Source organism: Ischnura elegans, chromosome 5 (genome assembly GCF_921293095.1).
Source record: "Ischnura elegans chromosome 5, ioIscEleg1.1, whole genome shotgun sequence".
Classification (NCBI taxonomy): Eukaryota; Metazoa; Arthropoda; class Insecta; order Odonata; family Coenagrionidae; genus Ischnura; species Ischnura elegans.
The window spans coordinates 69,178,607-69,200,858 of record NC_060250.1 but is presented as its reverse complement, the minus strand read 5'-3'; the positions used below and the strand labels follow the sequence as shown (position 1 = coordinate 69,200,858).

The 22,252-nt window shown below is 38.6% G+C and overlaps 1 protein-coding gene and 1 non-coding gene across 3 annotated transcripts in view; both read right to left on the bottom strand.

Annotated features, from left to right (window-relative positions):
• The window catches only part of LOC124159030 (E3 ubiquitin-protein ligase MYCBP2-like), a 324,405-nt gene that overhangs the window by 195,081 nt on the left and 107,072 nt on the right, over positions 1 to 22,252 (bottom strand). The gene's annotated exons all lie outside the window — the stretch shown is intronic.
• On the bottom strand, positions 6,189 to 6,261 carry Trnar-acg. The gene has a single exon. It is a non-coding gene; the product is annotated as a tRNA-Arg (tRNA).

Below are 22,252 nucleotides of genomic sequence, written 5' to 3'. Positions count from 1 at the left end.
TAGCAAATGAGTCCAACGCATGGATTATCATAAAAGGCTATAAGAACGCGCAATGGTATGATAAAATTTCACGGGTGAAATTAAAATTCGCATTTTCATTCCACTGACAATTTTGGACAAAGTATCATTATTGTTTTTCAATGAACGCTATTATTAATTTTGGTAGCTGAAAAAATTAACGCTCCGCACTATTGAAAAGTAAACTATAAAGGAATATTTACTGTACACTCTTGAAGGCTTAATACGTTTTTTGTTTCAGGCCTGTCAGCATGAAAATAGAACTATTCCACAAATTATAGCCCTTAGAATGTCCTGGCTTAAACATTGACAATACACTGGAGTGCATACTTTTTTTCGCAGTATTAGCACTAATACCAAGGACAATGAATTTTTCAAAACAAAATTTGATAATCAAACCGCCTAACCAAGAACAATTGGTACAAAAAATCTATTTCCATTAAATTCCTTACATTATAGAGGCTGTAACAGAGAGAACTGCCGACTGCACGAATGAATTTTAAGTAAATTAGAGAAAATATATATGAACCCTGATAGTACAACTATTGCTTCTATTGTGTTCGCTGGGCAGAAAATGGGTGATAACTTCATTTTTTTGGGTTCCTTAACGCGAGAGTTGACTATTTTTCACAATTTTCGCCAGTTCTCTGGCTGGCAAAGATGTTGTCCATAATAGCCACCACGCACTGAAGGCAGGCTATGGTAATTGAAAAAGGTGACCGACAGCTAAGGTCATTTGCCCTATTAGGGAAGGGTACGGAATGAAGGGTGGAGAGAAACCCGGCGCACAGTGGGCTGAAATCGAAAAAAGCTGGCCAAAAATCATATCTTCTATATTTTTATAATTAGCTCGACGAAATTTTTCCTACTATTCATATTTGGGTTATATAACATGAATATAAAGACTTTTTGCCGAAAAATTGATCCTGGGAAATTTTTTAAACAAATTCGCGGAGACGAAAAAAAAAGCAAAAATCGACCATTTGGACGGCTTCAGTTAAGAGGGAACTTTTAATTGAAATTAATAGTTAGGAATAAAAAAGTAAGTAGTTTACCATGAAATTTAATCATTTAAATAACAATGTTCATACAAAATACATAAATTATTTTTTTAAACATTATTAATGATTTAGTCAACTAATTTTGCGTTAACACTTTGAAAGGACACACATAAGAAATCACCTAGCAAAAAATTTATACCATAAACCAAAATGCCACATAAAATTATTTATGAACCATAATATATTAACATAAGTATATAAAACATAAGAAAACATTAGGGATAAATTTACCAGCCCACTACCAGTTTTCATCGGATTCCCAGCCGTCACTGTCCTCATCAGAAGTTGGCTCCTCTAATACAAGTAAGTTTCGTATATAGTTTGAAACATTTCTTTTAGCATATGTACCTACATACATAACTATTGGATATTAGATAATCCGAAGTAAGGAGGAGCCTTCGGAAAAGATCTCACATTTCTTCTAAGCGCAAAATTTTTCGCTTGTGGTGCGCTCCGAATCTTTTGATATCTTTGTGGACAGATTCCAAAGCCCTCCTAAGAAAATTGGCCAATTGGAAGCACTGCTACCTTGGCAAGTGATGCTGCATGAAACTGCACTTTGTGCACCGTGGGAGGCATGTAGTATCACGGATACATATCCACAAAAAGGGATGGAGTTTCTGAGCGGTACTCGCTGAAATTGGCGTAATCTATCTCAAGTCCAGATGTCAGAGCTTTTAAAATAAAGGTAAACCTTGAGATGAGTTCCTCGCTAATGCCTATTTAAAAAGGAAAAAAAGTCCTCACCAAATCCTTCTTCCAAAAAATTTTAAATATTCATAACAAATTTTGGAATTAATAAATAAAAATCTATACAATATGACTTTTTGATGGTAAACATACCGGTAATTTCTGATGTTAGCTTAGGTTCAGAAAATACGTCGGGCTGTGTTCCCATCATTAGTCGTGCCTTGACCATGCTTTGACAAGGAGTCTCAAGAAGAGATTCATGCATATCTGTTGGGAGCGGTATATCCTTCTCTAAACAACATCGAAATTTTACTACAAACCTGACACTGGTTCTCTTGTATTCTTTCCATATCTGGATATACCCATTGAAAACGTATTTATCCATGACATTCTTCAACATTTCCTTTGTCTTCTCGTCTATCCCCAATTTTAACTTATCTGAAAGATATTGAAGGGCAATTCACGTTTTGAAGACAGCGAATTTCCACTTTCATTAACAATAACGTCATGTATTCCTTTGCAGGTTACTTTCATGCGCTCCATTTTCTCTCATCCGAAATATTAACAATCTAAATCACCGCGTAAGGAATGCGAAATTAGAACATATTTCCCTAAACAATACACACGATCACAGAGATATTTTACTTGGAAAACGTACCTTTTTATCGTTCCGAGATATCCTTCACTAGTGGTACTTAGTTCGGCCTCAACGCTGAAATGTCACGATATAGGGAAAATAATCCTCGCTCTTCGCTTCCATAGCACAAGCACGCACATTCTTTCGCACTCACGAAGACAAAATGACTAATTTTCTCGGTAAAATTGTGGAAGAGAATAGTTTTCAACCAATTGGAGAGAAGCATTTGTGGAAAACCCCGTGCGAAGGGAAGCGATCCTCAACAGTGCAATAACTCTTTCATAGATCGAGGCAATAAAGCAATAAGCGGCATTTCTACAAAGGGACAGTTATGAAACGAGTACAGAACTTCTTTAACGCCAGATAAGAATCATAACACGGTGGTTGGGTTTTCGGGTACAATAGGGATTAACGTGGTCGGCAGGGTAGTGCCCGCCACGGGCGGCGCTCCGCCACACGTGTGCCCTTTCCAGTGTCTGAGCTGATGGGAGTTATAAAAGGTCTAGAAGAGTACGGATAGCAGAATATGCAAGTGTGTAGTGTTAAGAACTGGGCTTTCCAAGAATTAATATATAATTCTTTGCAGCCGCCCGCTTCCCGGAACAAGAATCTGACTTGCCGGCGCAATCGTTGAGTCCATTATATGACTTATGAAGGAAATCGTAATGTGCCCTTGGAAAAATTGGAACAACAAGACTAATATGGCATGCTAAATGTATACAAAGTATATAAGAGTAGACAACTCTAATTTCGCCTCACTTTCGGCGAATTATCGTCGACTACAGCTAAGTCTGAACAAAGGTTAGCATCTAACCACCGCGTCGGGCGGTTGGACATTCATGCACGTAACTTGATGGGAGAGGCGGGGTGGCAAATTGGGGCAGGATTTTTCAATTGATAACTAAAGTTGACACTTCATTTTATAACGTGGTGCTAAACACTTCGTGAAGCAAAGTGAAAAACATTAAGTTTTTCTCTACATTATGCTAAGAATACGTGAAAAATAGGACATTTTAATTGTTTAAATAAAACTTATAAATATTATCGCTAGAATTAAAACTTTCACTACAATGGATTCTAAAAATGTCAATTTCTATTATGTAATGATTTAAATTTAGGCATTTTTAAACATAACGCAACAGTAGAAAAAAACTTCCGTCAATTTTTTCAAAAAATGGGGAAAACATTTTGCGATCATTTTTCATTAAATTGACAGATGTCTCCTGCTTTAAAAAAAATTAGTTATAAATAAAATTATTTCAGTAATGTGGTCACTGATCATTCTATAATTTGAAAATATATTAGTTTTTTCCAAATTAAAAAGTGAAAAAAATCATTTTTGGCCAGCTTTTTTCGATTTCAGCCCACTGTGCGGCGTCAGCATTAGCCTGCCCTAAACGAAAGGCACCAAGGGGACCACAGCTCAACGTCCCATCCGACGGACGGAGAGTTACGCTTGAAATGTCCTCCACACAAGATTCAAGAACGGATAAGGCAATCTCTGAAAATTCTCTGCCACCGCCGGGATTAGAACCCGAGCCCACGGGGTGGGAAGCCAACACTCAAGCCACCACACCAACCCGATCCCCACGCGCACTGAAGAAACTGGAAAAATGCAGAGAAAATCCCAAGACCACTAGCGTCCGCTTCCTTTTTAACCTATTAAGCTGCGGATGTAGGTACTCGGAGCAAGACAAAGCCGGGAACTCATAAGATCCGCGCTCTCTCGGCGTCCACTTTCTCCCTTTATTCCCAACGAGAGCGGATGACATCCCGGCTGACATCACTAGAAAATAAACCAACCGCGCTGCGACCCTTAATACAAAAAAATGCAATCCCACGAATAGGGTTGTTGAAGCACATTCCCTATGCGAGGGACAAGAGATGGCGGGCCGTCGTTACGAGAAAGGGCAGCAGCCTCTTTTTTGTCATTGACCCCAAAGGAACGGTCATATCAATCGCCCGCAATCTCCAAGCTCTCTTACCCGAGAGAAGATTGGCCCCCCTCAACGGAAGAGCCATCTGTCAGCCGATGGTGACATTCTCTAGGACTGCCCCCGGGGCCTCGAGTACAACATAGGCGGAACTCCAGGAACAAAAAGGGTACGCGTGCACCTATACTTCCCGATGCTCCCAGCAGCGTAAATAAAGCCCAATCAAGGGTAATAATTCACGACGTAAATCGCTCTCTGCCCCTCCTACTAATGGATAAGTGGTCCCGGGCAAAGAAGAAGACAAGGCTTCGCGAGTAGACGACTCAACTATTCCACTGCCCCGAGAGGAAAAACCTTCCTTAAAAGTTTGTAGTATGATAGAAAATGTGCCCACGGTGAAAGCTTAATTTGAGGTAGCACGCACTAAATTTCTACACCTTGGATTGCTGACAAATGCTTTTAATGTCGGAAACATCCCCCAAAACGTCAGACGTAAAATAAATCGTTCTTAGGGCGGGGCAAAGGAACCATCGCCTTCAAGCAAGAAATACCTCTGTTACGAGCACTCACCACGAAGGTTGTTTTGGTTGTAGAAGATGATGCTCGTCTCAAAATTAACCCAAGAATTCAGTTGTAGACAGTTGTAGACTTGAAGAAACTATTAGACTGTATAGTAAAAGACTGTATCGAGTACCCTGCTTCCTCAACTGTGACATCACCGGCGACAATCCAATCATCGGCGAATCCCATAGGGAATCCGCAAAGTTCGGCAGTATATACTTTCATATGCCATTCTTAAAGTGGGAATTGTGAAGATGGCATACAATGAAAGATTTCAATGCCTGAGATAATTGGAGCTCCCCTGATATAGCACTGTGTAAACAGAATTGATGATTGAGCAGTTTATAGATCATTGCTATGAGTAAGCGATTACCAATAACGAGATTTCAATAGGTCTTACTTGAGAAAACCATTCAGAGATACCAATAATACCACTCCACTAACCCACTCCTACCAAACCACATCCCTTTGATGTACGATAGTATTCCACGATATGTAATAATTGTCATGTAAGGTATGAGATACATTTAAAAAGAGACATGAGGTGCCACAAATTTTTCAAATGCAGAACTGAGGCTACTACAAAAGAAAAATATGGGCACCGACTACTTTCAGGACAACCCACACTGGTGAAGCTGTTGTCCAATTTCATTTTTCGTTCAATTAGGTTGACAATTAAGCTTATCCCCGAGCAATACATTACTAAACACTTTTCATATCACGGTGATGACGATATTGAAAAGAAAGTAACATGAAATTACAAGTGAAAATTATGTGCATTCATGAGTGTCATCCATTAGTGAAGCATATAATTTTACGTTCAATAGCAAACACATAAAAAATGACAGAATCTTGACCATGAAATGGTCCAGCGAACGTTTTCCCAAACTATGGAATCATCCATGATGACAAAACATATCGTAGTATCCAATCATCATCAAAATCATTTTTAAATAAAATTATATAAAAGGAGATCACTAATAGGCAGAGATGACATCGAGGACATATTCAAAAGGCATCACTAATAATGATTAAAAAAGCATCGCCTAATAAAAATGAATTACAATAATAGTACAACACATACGAGTATAATTTTAAAAACATGCGTTTATACTTAGGCTGTAAACGAAAAAATAAAACATTTTCAAAATTTTTACAATCTATCTCAACTTATGTAGCAATGCTATCTCATAATTTTTCGAGGTGTATTTTAAATATTTCCTTCACACCATATCTGTCAAAAAGGGGTCTCGTATTTAAAAAATTTTCTGGGGAAAAAAATAATAACGACCCTGCCAGGATTCGAACCTGGAATCTTCTGATCCGTAGTCAGACGCGTTATCCGTTGCGCCACAGGGCCCTTCAGCATTCGAAGCTACTAATAAGTTATAACCCAAAGTATGAACACACAAATATTCGGTCGCATCTTTGGTGTCAAGCGTTACGTAGGCGTAAGTAGTCCGGATCGGAACCAGGCATTCGAAACTAAAGAGGCTAAATCCTGTGTCAAGTTCGGCGATTCTTTTCTTAGAAGTTTAAGGTCATGTTTTCCATTATAACTCCCCTCCGAATACAATGTATTCATGGTACACAAATAGCTGTAAATATGCTGATTTGGTGCAGCCGCCTGTAACCCTCCTTACAACTTGCTTTTTAAAAGGATATGCGAAGACATAGCCGACGGAGGGTTAGCTAGGCTTAAATTTAGCCCATGATGGAAGACATATATACTGGTATCCAAGCATCACCCGCAGCGAAGCGCTCATAAGGCTGCCTATTTCGAAAAGATTAGGGAAGATGACTCTCGGATGTCCACTACCGCCTTCAATTTTTTTATCCTTCTCGTCTTCACCAGCTACGGTTAATTTATTCCCATCATACCAAAAACCGCTTTTCCCCCTTCAAAGCCGCAATCTTTTATAGCACGGGAGAAGATAAAACGAGGGTACTCAATTCTTCAATCAAAAATCTTCGGCATTCTGACGATGGAAATGTTTTTTCGAAAGCGAGTTTTTTTTTCTATCGTCTCCCGACACAGCTGTATTGGGAATTTCTCCGGAAGCACGGAGAAGTTTAACGAGTTCTAACCTAATTTATTGCGAGTTAAAGCTTCCGATTCCAGAAAGATACCGAAGGGCCAGATGTCTCTCTCAAAAGTGTCTTTTGGACTGAAGAGTCTTCGGAGAAGAACTCGGTTTCGCAATTTAAGAGTGACTTGATTAACATATACCTAATTATGTAAAACTCTTAACTTTATTTGTTGCGACATAAACATCCACCTTCACTAAAGTCACAGTAACCAAAATGAATGCCGCAGTTCTCTTTTATTTGTAGCTCTCTGATAACAAGCGTGCTATCGTTCGACAAAGACTAGACTGTGATTCAATTCAGTTAACAATGACAGCCTAGGTTAAAAGCGGATATTTTTAATTCAAATTACAGATGTAATTACTTGAAGTCTACTCGGGATTTTCACCGGTTTTAATTCCAACGTTGTATAATACCAACGTTTCAACGGACGACTTACCCATCATCATCAGGATGAAATGATGCTATGCTCACCATTTACAAAAACAATGTAATCCCACAAATAGGGTTGTACGAGCACATTCCCCAGGCGATGGACAAGAACAGGCGGGCCGACAATACGGGAGAGGGCAGCAGCCTTTTTTGTCATCGACCCCGACCTTATCCCGAGCAGAACATATTCTGAACATAACAAATTACTTATTTATAACTAGGGAATGCTACCGATATTAAATACGCGTGACTTCGGCTTCATAGAATTTAGTTCAGTATCGATAACGATTAGATTAATTTTAAGACGAAAGCAGCAAAGAGTATTTTCCCAGCGATCGTTCAGGAGGTATAAAAAGGAAATTAAAAGCAATGGGATACGGAGAGTCATGGGATAGATACTTTTTCAAATCAAGGGGTGATTAAACGCTAGACGAGGTCAGTAGCTGCACTCAAGACGGGAAGTGTATACCCAAACAGCACTCCATTACATGCTGAGGAAGGAGAATGGGAGGAAATGAAAAGCAAAGAAGTATCCATGCACGTGTACGACGCGGGGGGTATTGTATCGAGGAAAGACCCGGTCGATGCGACAATAATTTTATGGCGGTTTCCGCTCGTAAAGATGGACGTGACGGTACGAGGCACCTATGCTACTAATGGAATGAAGCCGCGGATCCAAAAAAATGCTTGAGCACTATAATACAATGGCATTGAATACAGTAAAACCTCAGTTGACAAATTCAGAGGAAGAAAAGTCGTATTTGCCACAACTTTTCCGTTCAATCAGTTGAAGTTAAATGGTACGATATGGCGCAGATACTTGGACGCTGAGGAAAGAGGACGAGAAAGCACTGGAGGCGTTCGAGGTAAGGGCGTGAAGGAGAGTTGAGAAGGAGACATGGACGGAGGGAAAGAGTAACGAAGAAGTGCTAGGCATGGTGGGCGAGCAGAGGAAACTTTAAAATGAAATGCAGCGGATGCAGAAGATTTGGGTGGAGCGTGTAAGTATACACAAAGCGGGGTAGAGATGCTTAAAAAAAGATTTTTCTCTGAGCTGAACAAAGTGCCGACAAGCATGATTGGAAGAACACAAACTTTTACACTAGGAACTCATTGAAAACGAGGATTAAATACGACATTCACTATATAACTAATCTGTTAATGTCGTTTAACACGTTGAGATATATTATGAAACGAATGTACTTAAAGGTGTATATTTGTCCCAACGACATTAGAACACGTTTTATTTTAATTTTACATTATAATTCAATTCCACGATTTAAAAGACGATATTTCCTGATGCGAAGGTTCAAGGAACAATTCGTACAATTAAATGTACCGCGTGACGATCTTCAGATGAAACGAGCGAAAATATGTATTTCTACGCAGCGGGAGTAATACAAAACATTCTGATACACTGACAATAAGGCTTCAAACATAAACAAGCAGAATGAAATGAATGTGAAAATATAACTAATTTTTTATTTCCTACTGGTTAACACCATGGGTGAAATTAAGCAAGAGTTTATTTTCCCATTAGTCATAATAGGACCTACTAAAATCTGTCTCAATTTGTAACGGAAATCCTACCTCCTCCATATAGTCTTAGCGAAAACCGCTTCCTATTACCAAAGCCGAGGAAAAGCAGAATCGTTATTAGTCAATATGTCCATTTAAATTCCGAGTGGGGTATTTTATTTCCAATGAAAATTTATACCAGGCATTTTAGGCTGAAATAACAAATATACCACGTAATGCGAGCCTCATTCGATCCCAAACAGTTTCTCTACTCCATTCTTACTACTCGGAACATGCGGGAAGACTAGACAGCGAATTGCCATCATTTGATAGGCTTTCAAGTTCCAAGAGTGGCTTCGTAGCGAGATATTTGTCATGAGAATATACATTCCTACTAAGTAGCCAATGGAACATTAAAACATAGTTACCAAGTGCTTAACCTCTCCAACGAAAAATTACCCTACTTCTTGCCCCCTTTTCCTTGACGATTCAATTAACTTCCATTTGATTTAATTAAGACGACCTGATCTAACACAACCTGAGGATGAAAAAATAATAAGAACATAAAAATGTTTTAGATAAATTTTTGAGACAACAGCCATCTAGTTTGACCTCTCAGAAGAAGATCATATGGAAAAATTAAGCTCAAAATGTGCAAGTTCCATTTTATGCTAGGTTTATTATGGGTGGAAAATACCTCCTAAAGCAAACATTCTCCTTCCCAAACATTTTCAATAAAATATTTTTATTGGCACACCTATATAATTTCTTACTAACATTATTTTGTTCAACGCAAATTAACTTGTTCCAGTGAGAACTTATGAATATTAATGGGGATACCCGAGTACCAAAAAGCCACTATTTTTCTCTTTCACCATACATTTCATCAAGACTAATGAATTCCTAAATGTGGTGCGTCCAGATTCGAGACTAATCAATTCCCTTTTTTGATAGAATATTAATATAATACAAAAAATCAACTATGTAGTTGTTCAGTTTACATTTGCTCACCAAAGTAACAGCTAATATTTGGGAGCATTACGACCGACCATAACGAGTGTATGTCTGTTCGTTCTTATCTTATGATGAAACTGGCTCCAGGTGTCATCATACGTTTCAAGGAAATCATAAGATAGGAGGAAATATTTTTTGGACGCCGGCAAATTTCTCTGAACTTGCAACATGGGAAGCATGTGACCAAATAAAGTTAAAAATCTCACTCGAAGCTCACTTCGAAGCGGATAACTGAGCTAGCGGTGGAAGGAAATGCTCTAAAGTATTGAGAGGTGTTGGCAACTTCGGCAGCCAAGGCTTCTTGATTAATCCGCTTCCGTTGATAGGGGAGCAACATTGATTCCGCGCTCAGGAGAATTCGTTATCAAATGACCTGGTATGCAACAACGAAGCATTCGATAGTAAACGAACAGAGGCGGCGAACAAAATTCAGGAAATTTTAATTCATATTCCACGACATGCGTTGAATTACAGAAATTATTAACAAATACCATCACACCTCCACAAACCGGATGGACTCTCCCGGTCCGATGGTTCCGCCGAAACAGGATCGCCGATTTGATAGATGTAGGGTTCTACTACTTAATCATAACTTAAATCTGCGGCTTTGGCAATTTCCAACTATATCCCTTATCATTCGCCGGCATCAGCAACATGTGAAGATACAAATAATATCAGCCCTCCGAAATTAAGTCGGTCGATGGCCATGCCAGTGGACCTGGTGGTGTAGTGGTCCACGGAAAGGTAAGGAGAGACTCACACTCAATTTTTCATCCCTTTTTCAGGTGATATTTAAGTAATTTCATAAAATGTACAAACGTTAAGAATTTCCCATCACTTACATCAAAGTCGCCCAATATTCTCCCGTCAATAGCTATCGTTCCAATGAGCTTCCTATCCTTCCTCAAAACGATAATCCTTTCCAAAAGCTTCTTCATCCATTACTTTGGCCAACGCGTCTTCACCTGCCTTCCTCGAAATATAAAAAGCATTGGCAGAAGAACCAAGCGGAAAAAAACGGAAATTTCCTGGAAATCGACGATAAAAATTTTTTCACCACGTCGTACAAACGAAAGCAAATTGGGCTACGCCGATATGGACCAAAAAATCCTTCACCCCTTTTCAAACTCGAGCTGACGCCGTGAAACCCAAAACTGAGTGGTCTCCCATGAGCAAACACTCTTCACCGCACACAGGATGTGAACTGATAGAGGGGGGTTACCACGGTATCGGAAAGAACAAGGAGCGGCAAGGTAAACAAATACGGGCCTTGACAATGGGCAAGCTTGTTTCGGCGGTATCACCGAGCTTTTTCTCTGAACGCACCTTTCGCGGGAAAACTGACTATGCGACAGGGGAGAGATGAGTGAATTCATTCGCCAGGGAGTAGAAAAATACGCGACAGGATGGAGACTTAAACTCTCTCTCTTTCCCTTTCGACGAAAAAAAAACTCCCAGTCCAAGGCTGGAATGGTGATATCAGAGAATGGCGACGACAATAAGGGTAAAAACTGACTGCGACGAGCCGACTATCTCACTACCATTTCGGGCCAAGAAAACGGGGAAATGATGGGTGGCGGCATTACCGAGGAGGCTAAAATGGAAATGCAGGATTCCATGCGTCGCTTGATCGGGAGTTAAGGATAAAACGCAACATTATTTTTTCCATTACTCGAAAAAACTTGTCTACTACGTATTTACTAAGTTTAAGCTCAATTTTAATCTACGCTAAGGTAAAGATGACTCGGCCCATTAATAAAGAGGAAAAGCAGCTCTTTTGGCAACAACTCGTTTCACTAATCTAGCCGCTAGGTAACTAATAGCATTATGAAACCGCTTCTATTTTATTCATCGCGAAAGCTAAATTACCCAGCTCATTTAAAAGCGAGATAAAGTAGGTCATATTGTAATGCATTATTATAAATAATAATCTGAACTCTATTAATATCAGTAATAAGTCGTACCAAACAACTTCACTAGCGGTGCACTCCAGGAGAGACTTATCAGGAGTCAAGAAGCAAGATCTTTTAGCAACGTCATTTTCTCACCTCCTGAGAATGCCTGGAGAAAATTCCAGTTTCCGGATTTAACAACTTAACGCGAAGCGAAAAGGCAATCTGTACGCTGAATAATAACTGCAAACGACCGAATGATAGTCAATCCTCAGCAAATTCCTGTTTTTTTGGCAGAAGAAAACCCTCAATCAATTCATCAATTTAAAGAAAAAGCCGCTGAGTGAGCATTTAAAAAATCGCTCAAGTTAAATTTTCCACGAACGGAGGAAACATATGCCCTTCAATTATCACTGAAAGTTAAAAATGATAAAATCTTCGCATTCGCTAATCCCTACATAATATTGCTATCTATACGCATTCTGTCATAAATGTGCATTTTGCCATATTATCTATCCATCATTTGCTTATTCTATTTTATTGTATTCACTTCTTATAAAGTTTCTTACCGATTATAGCCATCATATTTGTTACGTTTAATGGATTATTTATAAATATACTTGCTTTATCTTTGAATAACAAGAAGCAATGAGGAGTAAAAAGCGTAACAAAGGGAAAATCTAAATTTAATGGAAGTTCCCGCCTCAAAGTACTAGATCTCGCTTGGTGATGTAGTACGTACAGTGTGAGATTTCTACGATATATATTCATTTTATATTATTCCCATTTCAGGGCAGGGCATGAATGAGGTAGCGACAGTGAGTCACCATTCACGTATCCAGGTACAACGAAAATAAACAAACGTGACGAGAGGCGGTAGGGAATCTGGGTGGAGTTTCCTCTCGACCGTGGGAATTAGTTCCCTAAAATTCCGCCGTCAGTCAAGCGGCAGTTTTCCCTTTCAATTAACTGATATCACCAGAAAATTAACTGATGTCACAGTCACAAAGCCAAAATAAGCGCTGAGCAATAGAGGTTCGCATGGTAAGTTCGACCAACCATTATTCGTCACACAAGAACGAACCTGTTCTCCGATTCCTAGTTCCATTTTACAGTTGCTTCAGAAGGTGGAATTTTCATTGTAGTCTACAATATGTCTTGCCGATGTCTTCTTACGACTGGTGGAATTTTTTTCGACTTATCTTCTTCTCATCATTCACGATCTTTCCGATTTGTATCCAAATCCACCTCTGTCTATCCTTTTGGAGATCATAATGTTTTATCCAGTGTGGTGAGAGTGTGGACTATAACAGTCAGAGAACAGTTTCGTTCGAGTGTATAGTGATCAATATATTTAGTGAAGTTTGACATTTTATCTACCCACCATTCACTTATTTTCTTTTTCTTATGTTCACTTCTATTACAGTTTCTTAAATATAATTCCCATCATATTCATCATTTAACGTGGATTTTGCATTATATTTATTTTATTGTAAAATAAACAAGAGGTAACGAGGCGTAAAAAGTGTAAAAACTGAAAAATATGAAACTCGACGCAGATAATATGGACACTACGCGACGAATAAAAAGAATATTTATCTCGGCATAACACTTTCATGGACTATTTTGCAAGCAAAAAAAGTAACTCGTTAAAGCAGCTTAATTACTTTGCCAATTTAGCGCGAAAGCTCAAAATTACAATACGCTACTACGCTTTCCTCGATCGGTTGTATCCAAGCGAATTTAGGCTCAATCATCACACATTATAGGATCATTCGGCGGAGAAATGAAATGCCAAAACTCTCTCAGAAAGAGAGCGATAATAAGGTATTCAGGGGAGTAAGTTGCCGCCCAAACCGGTTTCCTACCGCATATCCCGCCCTGGGGCTCACTAGAGCCCCAGGTCATCGCCGAAACCTTCTCATCCAGGTATCAAACACGCCTTGATTATCGAGCACGCGGTTTTAGCGGACCCAGTCGCTTCTACAAGCTTTTTATACAAAGTTGACGGATGAAGAAGAAGAAAGAACTGGATAGATTGAACATATTTGCCATAGTATATATCCATAATTTACTTATTTTATTTTTATTCTTTTAAATTCACTTTTTATAGAGCATCTTGACGACTATTCCCATCCTCTTTGCTAATTTTTACGTAGTACTTGTCGTATAGTAAAATAAAGAAGCAGCAACGAGGCGAAAAAAGTGTGACAACTAGAAAAGTGGAACTGAACACTGAGAACATGGAAAACAAGTGGATTTCGCGTGGTTTCAAACACGAGAATTCGATAGAAAACACGATACACTAATATTAATTAAAGTAGATATTGAACAGTATGTCGTCAAAAATCATTCCCGTACGTGGTGTTTCGTTGCCACTACAACATGGTACGGGGTGAAGAATACGAAGAATTTGACGAAAAATGACGAAATTTGTTAAACATGATACCGTTGTGAATAATATGCTGACAACGAAACGCGTCGTACGGAAAAAAAACCTTCGTGGAAATATAGTACAATGCCCAGTTTAATCAATATTAAGAATTGTAGTGTCCGTGAGTCAAATAAGGTCTGCATTCACAAGTCAACAACAATTTATTACAGAATACTAAGATCATTCCCAGACGTCATGGCCACGTCCGCACGCCATGATAGCTCACAAATGACAGAGAGAGAGAGAGAGCCATTAGGGGTAGAATTACCACCCCTAATATACACAAATATGCCAAGACGATTGAAAAACTTTTACTTCTTCTAATTTTTTGAGTCTCGTTTTTTTTGTTTCTGGATGTTTTTTTTCATTTGATGAACATTCAGAGAAGATAGCAACTCAAAACAAAATTACCTGAAGTGTGAACGATACAATTAAGAGACGCATGATACAGTTCATTACACTTAAAAACGCAACACTTTCAGTAGCAGCCAAGAAAATAACTTTGTTATTATAATTATTAAAGTTTTCTACCGATTTAGGCTGGTTTGCATTGAGCTTCACGAAGTATTTCGGCAGTCTCACCTCCCCTCATTGACTTCCCTCCTCGATTCAAAATAAAGCCTACTCCCTTTCATTCTATCTAAAGCAAAACCTACTCTCTTCCTCTCTCCCCCTCGTTTACCCAAACAATAACTTTAAATGACAAAATCGATAAATCACGACTAACACAAAGTCAGTAATAATATGGTGAAAGTAAAGTGAAAAGTAACAGCCAAAAAGATGAGCCGTAATCGAGGTAATTATGCTCTCTTAAAAGAATATAGTCGTCGACGGGGTTTTGGAAGCCACTAAAAAGCGCCATCAGGCTACCCCAAGCTAAAGAATTTCTCGGAACCGCAGCTTTTCTGGGAACCACAGGCATCACCTGGAAGGGATATTGGCTCCCCTATATCCTTAACGCGTTCGTTCCACATCAGGCTTGTCGTTGTTTGTCCCAGGTGTTAGCCCTATCGAGTTAGCACTATCCCACAAGGTGCCGAAAATCGGTCTACAACTTAGATATACGAATGTGATCAATAGGAAATCGTCCAATTCTAAGGTAATCCGTAACTGTCGAAAATGATTCACATTAGTAGGTATGAGAACCGGCTAATATCCAATGGATGGGTTATTCATACAAGGGTATTTTCCCCAAAGCATTGGTAAATGTCCACAGTAAACGTATTATAGATGTTAAAAATACTGATCAGTGATTAGGTTTCTAAGGTCTCGATGGTATATTAATCACAAAAGAACTTTCAAGAACTTTTTAAATTGACTTCAAAGGGAATATTTTCTTACTTCATGAAATATGAAAATATCATCCCTTAATGACATCCTCCAATGTAAAAATTCGAACATGTAAAACCTACATCGAGTAAACTCGAACCTACAGTTAAATATATACGCCTATTAAGAGTTACGATACTCATAAATGACATAAATACCCGGTATTAGAGAGTTCTATCTTCTTTTGAGTTATAATACCGGGGTACATTCACTGCACATGCCTCGCCTAGTCCGATGCAAAGCACTATCATTTTTAGAGCAAATCCATTAGATTTTTCATTCCTCCTATTTTACGGAAACAACATCCCCCTAAAATGTGATAAGGCTTCAATACAGCTGAGATAAATTCTCAAGGAAAAACTGAAAGATGTACCATACACCTCCATCTCAAGCGAGAATCACATCACTTACATTCCACGCACTTTTTTCAAGATTACTTCAATCATATGATGGATTAATTTCGTTTCCGGGAAGAGAAAGTAAAGCAGGAGTTTAAGTTACTCATGAATCATGAGCGGTATCAATTACATAATTATACACCTTGATTTTGATGTATAAGAAGCAAGGTGATAAATTTTCAGCCAAGGATGGAAAAAATTGTTAAAAACATAAGAAAAAGAATAATAGAAGAGTGAACATAAGCTACTGGAGTTGGTCACAATCTCGCAGAAGCTAAAGGAATTTAATTAAAATAACCTGTCGTTACAAATTGAATGTATAGTTTCAATACATCCTCTCCACGCTACGAAAAGAGTTCTAAACCACTATTCGTTCACTCCCAAATTAGTTCAATCAATCAAGTTTATATATCAACCCATGAGAAGTCTCACATTAACAATGAGGCTAATTTTCAGTCCAAAGGACCTCCGGAAAATTAATCTCGTGGAATAAAACGTATTTTATTGACTATGTTATTTTATTTACTCCCAAAGTCAACTCTTCACTCCTATTTCGTTCATGCATTCATGTATTATTACATTGTAATCATTATTCATAGCCCAGATGAACATAAAAGAAAATGTCGAAACGTCGGCAATCATTTTTGCATTTCATTTCCGTGACCTATACTCCAAAATTATATTAATTACGATATAAATTGAGGTCATGAAAAAAGAAACTTATTTCCTAACCATAATCCCATACTACGTAATTATTGATGACTTTTTATGGGTTGAAAAGTCTTCAATAAAAACACAAAACAAAGCCAATTTTCAGCCAAAAGGTTCTGGGGAAAATAAATTTCCTGGAATGATATGTAATCGCTATTTTATTTACTCCCATAGTCAACTCTTCACTCTTATTTCCTATCCGTCTCTTCCATGACTGGGAATAGAAGCCCACGTATGGCCAACCTTCTTGCCTCGTTTTATACGTATGGAATTCGAAACCCTATCTAGATCATCCGGATCAACAATGGAAGGGGCAAACACCGGACGGGCACCGGGAGTGGCGGTAATAGACGACCTCTCTGAGGCAATGGCCGACTCGTAAACGGAGTCGAGACGGGATATAGCGAGGGAGCCTCAGCTACGAAGGCGGAGGGAACTAATACTACTGGGGACGAAAATGCGGAGGCATGATAAGTCCAAACACACGATGGAGATATTCACTTTTTAATTAAAAATTTCCATCTACGAGTACTAAAGTCACACACACCTATTATAAACAAATCTTGTTGTTTATAATGAAATGTAAAAAAACTATATAATTCCACATAAATTTAATACATTACGATATAATCACCTGAATCCTATGTCGCAAAGAATTAAATTTATGTGGAATTACAAAGTTTTTTTTAATGTAAAGTCGATTCCACTAAGTCACGCCCAAGACAACGAATAAATCTTGATGTCATTATGGATATAGGTTGCTAATAAAATAGACCGATCTTCTTGCCGAAGATTCGCAGCATTTATTTGTGCATCTTCAGTGTTAAAATTTGAAAGAGTTAAACAGCATTCTTTTGAATGGGACACAACATGACATAAAGATAAAATATATCACCAAACGAACTTAATGGTAAGTGTGCACAGCATGAAACTCTCCGAAGTGTATCCTTGTCCAAATGAGCACTTCAATCTCAAAAGAGGCGCGCTAAATGTTAGAAGTGGAGGAAAATAAAAGGAGAAAGGTTAAACTGAAGGTATTTTTAAATACAGTCGAACAAAGTGTAAAAGTATATCACCAACCAAAATAATGATCGCACTTGATTCCAGGACTACGACTAATCCGAGACTGAGGTCATACGGCATCACTTCATAGTATTTCATAAGAGTACATTATGGAAAATTTTAAGATGTATCAGGAAAATTGTGCATGCGAATCAAGTGAATGTAATTGAAAGGTAACTGTTCTTAGAAAGGGAAGGGAACATTTCTATTTATTTGGAGTCCGAAAGCTTGTAAAAGGTTTTTAAATACAGTCGAACAGAGCGTCAAAATAAATCACCAGCCAAAATAATAATTGCAGTAGATTCCAGGATTATGAATATTTGAAAACTGCGGTCATTTTCAAAAACTTTCGAACGCAATTACTTGAGTCACAATGCCAGGAGATCCCCCAAATAAGTTTGCAAGATTACTAGTAAACCTTGTCAAATCCAACGGGCAGTAAAAAATTCCTCAAAAGGGTTTCTTTCCCCCGCCTCCTGAAGACCTTTATACCAGTGTTTACATAAAAGGAAGCCTACCTCCCGCTCTACCGCTCTTATTAGTTGAAGGATTACTCAAATACACAGTATGCTATAATCATGAATGTTCAAGATAAGTAGAATAGATCCTTTTCAAATTTTCTAGTACCTCAAAAATAAACGAATGACAACAGAGAAAAATAGTTAAGAGTTAAAATTTTCAAATTTGAGATACAGGTAAATGTAGAAAATGGCCAACTTTATATGCTCTGAAAAGTTCAAGATCATAGTTTCAGTTCGAAGCGAATCATCTCTAAAAAAAAATTAATTTCGAGCGGAAGATATGCATCCTCGATTTCTATCCATTCAAGTTTCTACAACTCTACTGATAGTTTATTTGACGACCGGAGAGCACGCAGGGTGAGCTGGCGGGTGGGTAATAGGATTCGCGTGGGTGTGTATCCTACCCTCACGCATCCAAAACGCAACACATGCGGGCGGGAAAACAGACCGATCCTCGTCTTTCGACGCCGCCCGCCGGTTGTTGTTTTGTCTGCTTTGCCTCACCCGACATCTTCTCTCTTGCACCACACATGTGCGGACACCAACCCCCTCTCCCTCCAAGCTGAATTCTCCATTTTTCTTTACAACGATACTGCGCTAGAGTCAACCCATCGTTATTCTGATTCGTGGGTTAATTTTGCCTTAAAATACGTATCTAGCGGTAGTTTATTTATTTTATATTTATTACCCTACCACAGATAGCATCACATATTGGTGTAGAAAGATCTGAGGCTTTCCTGGCGTACGATAACATTGAAGTTGTTTCGGGTTTCCCACCGGATGAGGCTCCCATCTCTGCCGATGTTTCGATGGCCGTGTCGTCTATCGTCATCAGGGCTGATGACGATGACGAAGCCCTGATGACGATGGACGACACGGCCATCGAAACGTCGGCAGAGATGGAGAGCTTCATCCGGTGGGAAACCCGAATAACTTCAACATCACGTGTTGGTCTTTTACATCGGGATTTTCAACAAGGTAACAGCACGAACAACCATGCCCAAGATAGGGGATACCCAGGCGGTACTAGAACTTGTTAGGCAGGCGAGGACTTTACCTCGTTGCCACCGAGGCCGGCGATGAATAGATTTAGTGATTATTGATACATAAATACGAATAAAGGCATGAATGCACGCAAATGCATGATGAAAGCGTAGAAGCGACGGCCACACAAAATAATAAGTTTTGTATTAAAATCGCCGTGTGGAAAAATTTGGTGGCCTCTTCAGTGGAACGGAAAGATAGCCCATTAAAAAGGGATAATGACAGATCCACCTCCTCAAAAATCCCACCCACATTGACGCCCTTGGAGTTGCGTCCGTAAATTATCTTCAGGGAAGAGGAGAACTTATCTTCTCCCGAATGGAAACGTATCTGGCAGAAGTTCAAGAATTAGAGGAGACGCAATCCATTGCATCATCGATTTTTTTTATCTTGATGACTTGACACAAAAGCTCCGTCCGAGGGGGGGGGGGGGGATATAAAACCTACCGTCAATTTAGAAGAAATGTTACACAACGAACTAAAAATTCAAACAAATTGGTCACAAATAAAACTAAAGTAACAAACCAGAAAATAATGTAATCATTCACTTGCTGATAAGCAAGCTAGTGAATGCACTGTCTGATTATCTTACATGAATAGTCTGTCGCGAGGGTTAATACGCTTATGCAGCGAAAAGTAACCTCTTAATACTCATTCATTTCAAAACTCTACCCCACTTCAACACTCGATAATTAATACGTAGAGAAAACTTTGATTTATAATACTGGCACATTCACCGAAACTTCCACGGAAATAGACCAGCCTTTTTTCACACAACTGATGTGTCAATCAGAATAAAAAAATGGGAAAATACAGGAAACTTTTGAAGGCAACGTTTAATTTCCAAATAAAAAAAACCAACAAATTTAGAACCTAGAAATGCCATCCATGAAGCAATAATTTCGACCTCACTCCTCTTTACAGGTGGGAATTGAATACTAAATGGAAAAGGGAAGAGATATAACGCAGAAAGACGGAGATGAATATAGGAAGATACTAGTGGGAAAGATCATGAGGGTTGGGTCAGTCAAACACAGGAAAGATATGCAAAGACAGGCAGAAAATGGGCGATGGCCTATTGATGGAGAAAAAATAGGCAAACTTATTTGATAAACAACCAGAGACACTGCTGCCTCACGCATTAAAATCCTATGAGGAAATTAGAGGAATTTTTTCCACCTAAGAATAAAAAAAACAAGAATAAAATAAAACGTACAATTCAGCAGATAGTGTGTACTTGACTCGTGCCATTATAATTTTAAAGGATAGCAGTCACATATTGGTTGAACTGGAATAAAAGGTAGTTCTACTTTTCCACAATTATTTAACACGTGCAACGCGTTTCGAATCACATCTGGTGAATTGAGGACAGTTTTCGTACCTGACAATGGCTCTGTGAGTCGAAAACCGTTCTACGTATTTAATAATAGTGGAAAAGTATAACTAACTTTCATTTCAATGTTTCGAACTTCCACTATTTCACGCCTGAATCGGTTTAACTTACATTGGTTACATACAAATGAAGAAAAATAAATTTCCCACGGACGTTGACTTGTCCCAAGGGCCGGTAAAATTGGGATGGCAGGGCCTCAAACATCAATGGAGTATCTCATTCGGCTGATATTTCCTAAAACTTTTACGGAAGTCGAAAATTTTGATCATAATAATTAAAATTAGAAGTAAAATTAATTTAATGATTATAATTATTCAAGAATGTATTCTGAGTAAATTTTTTCTACCGCTCAAACGTGTAGTTTGAGTGTTTTTCCATGAATAATAAACATTTATTGTACAAGCTTTTTAAAAAAAGAACCGTCGATTTTTTCCATTAATCAATCTTATGGTAAACATTTCAATTTTTATTGAAAAGTCGAGCTTTCTATTTCGATTAAAAAAAGATTTCTCGACAAACATTTTTCTATCACAAAATGAGAGCATAGTTCAGAGAAACGCAAAATGTGAGGAAAAAAAACGATGCGTTCCGGCTGCATCTTCCCACGCCCGTAGCTAGCTGTCGTAGAGAGGCGCAGAATGACTATTCCAAACAGATGGCCTTTCTAAACCCAGCGACGACGGCATGTGCGAATATACGCTTCCCTAATCCTCCAACCTACTGTAATTATACAGTAGGATTCTCAGGTTCTCCACCGCGTAATTGACTGCATGTCTCACGACGTTTCAAAGAACAACTTGCTCTTCATCCTTGGGGTATCTTCTGAAGAATCCACTGCATGATTACCTCCAAAGTAAAAAAAATTGCCTACGTTGACATTATCTTTGAGTTTGTCTTTAATTCTTCCTTTGTTATTACGTCTTATTTTTAAGTAACATGACTTTTTTGCTAATTTGGAGGTGTGTTTTGTTGGGAATTAAAAAGATCCCGTGAGGATTATGAACAAGTCGTTCTTCGAAACGTAAGGAGACCAGCCGCCAAATACCCGGAGAAGAATCCAAGAATACTTGCTGCACCCGATATGCTGCGACAACCTAAGATCTTTCAGTCAAAATGAGCCACAGAAGTAACATTTCGTTCGACGAGAACAGCGGCTCCTTCACAATATGCACATGCAAATGCAACTTATTTCAAAAAATTGCACACATTAATAATAAAAAGTTGGTCACTCATTATTTCCTTTCGGCAAATAATCACTCATTTTTTCGCCCTCGATAGTGGCGGGGTAAAGTCCTAGCATGCTACAATGAAAGCTGCAGCTTCAAGTTGCGTATGGATAAGATTATCTTAAAACGGGCATGAGTATCTTTCATTACATGAGATGGTATGTTGTTAGCACAGATATTAAAACCCACAACAGCCGTTTCCGAGAATATGGAAACAAAAATATTCGACTTCCCATCTCCCGTGATTGATAATTGCTGTGAGGAGAATATTCACAAAAATTGTAACAGT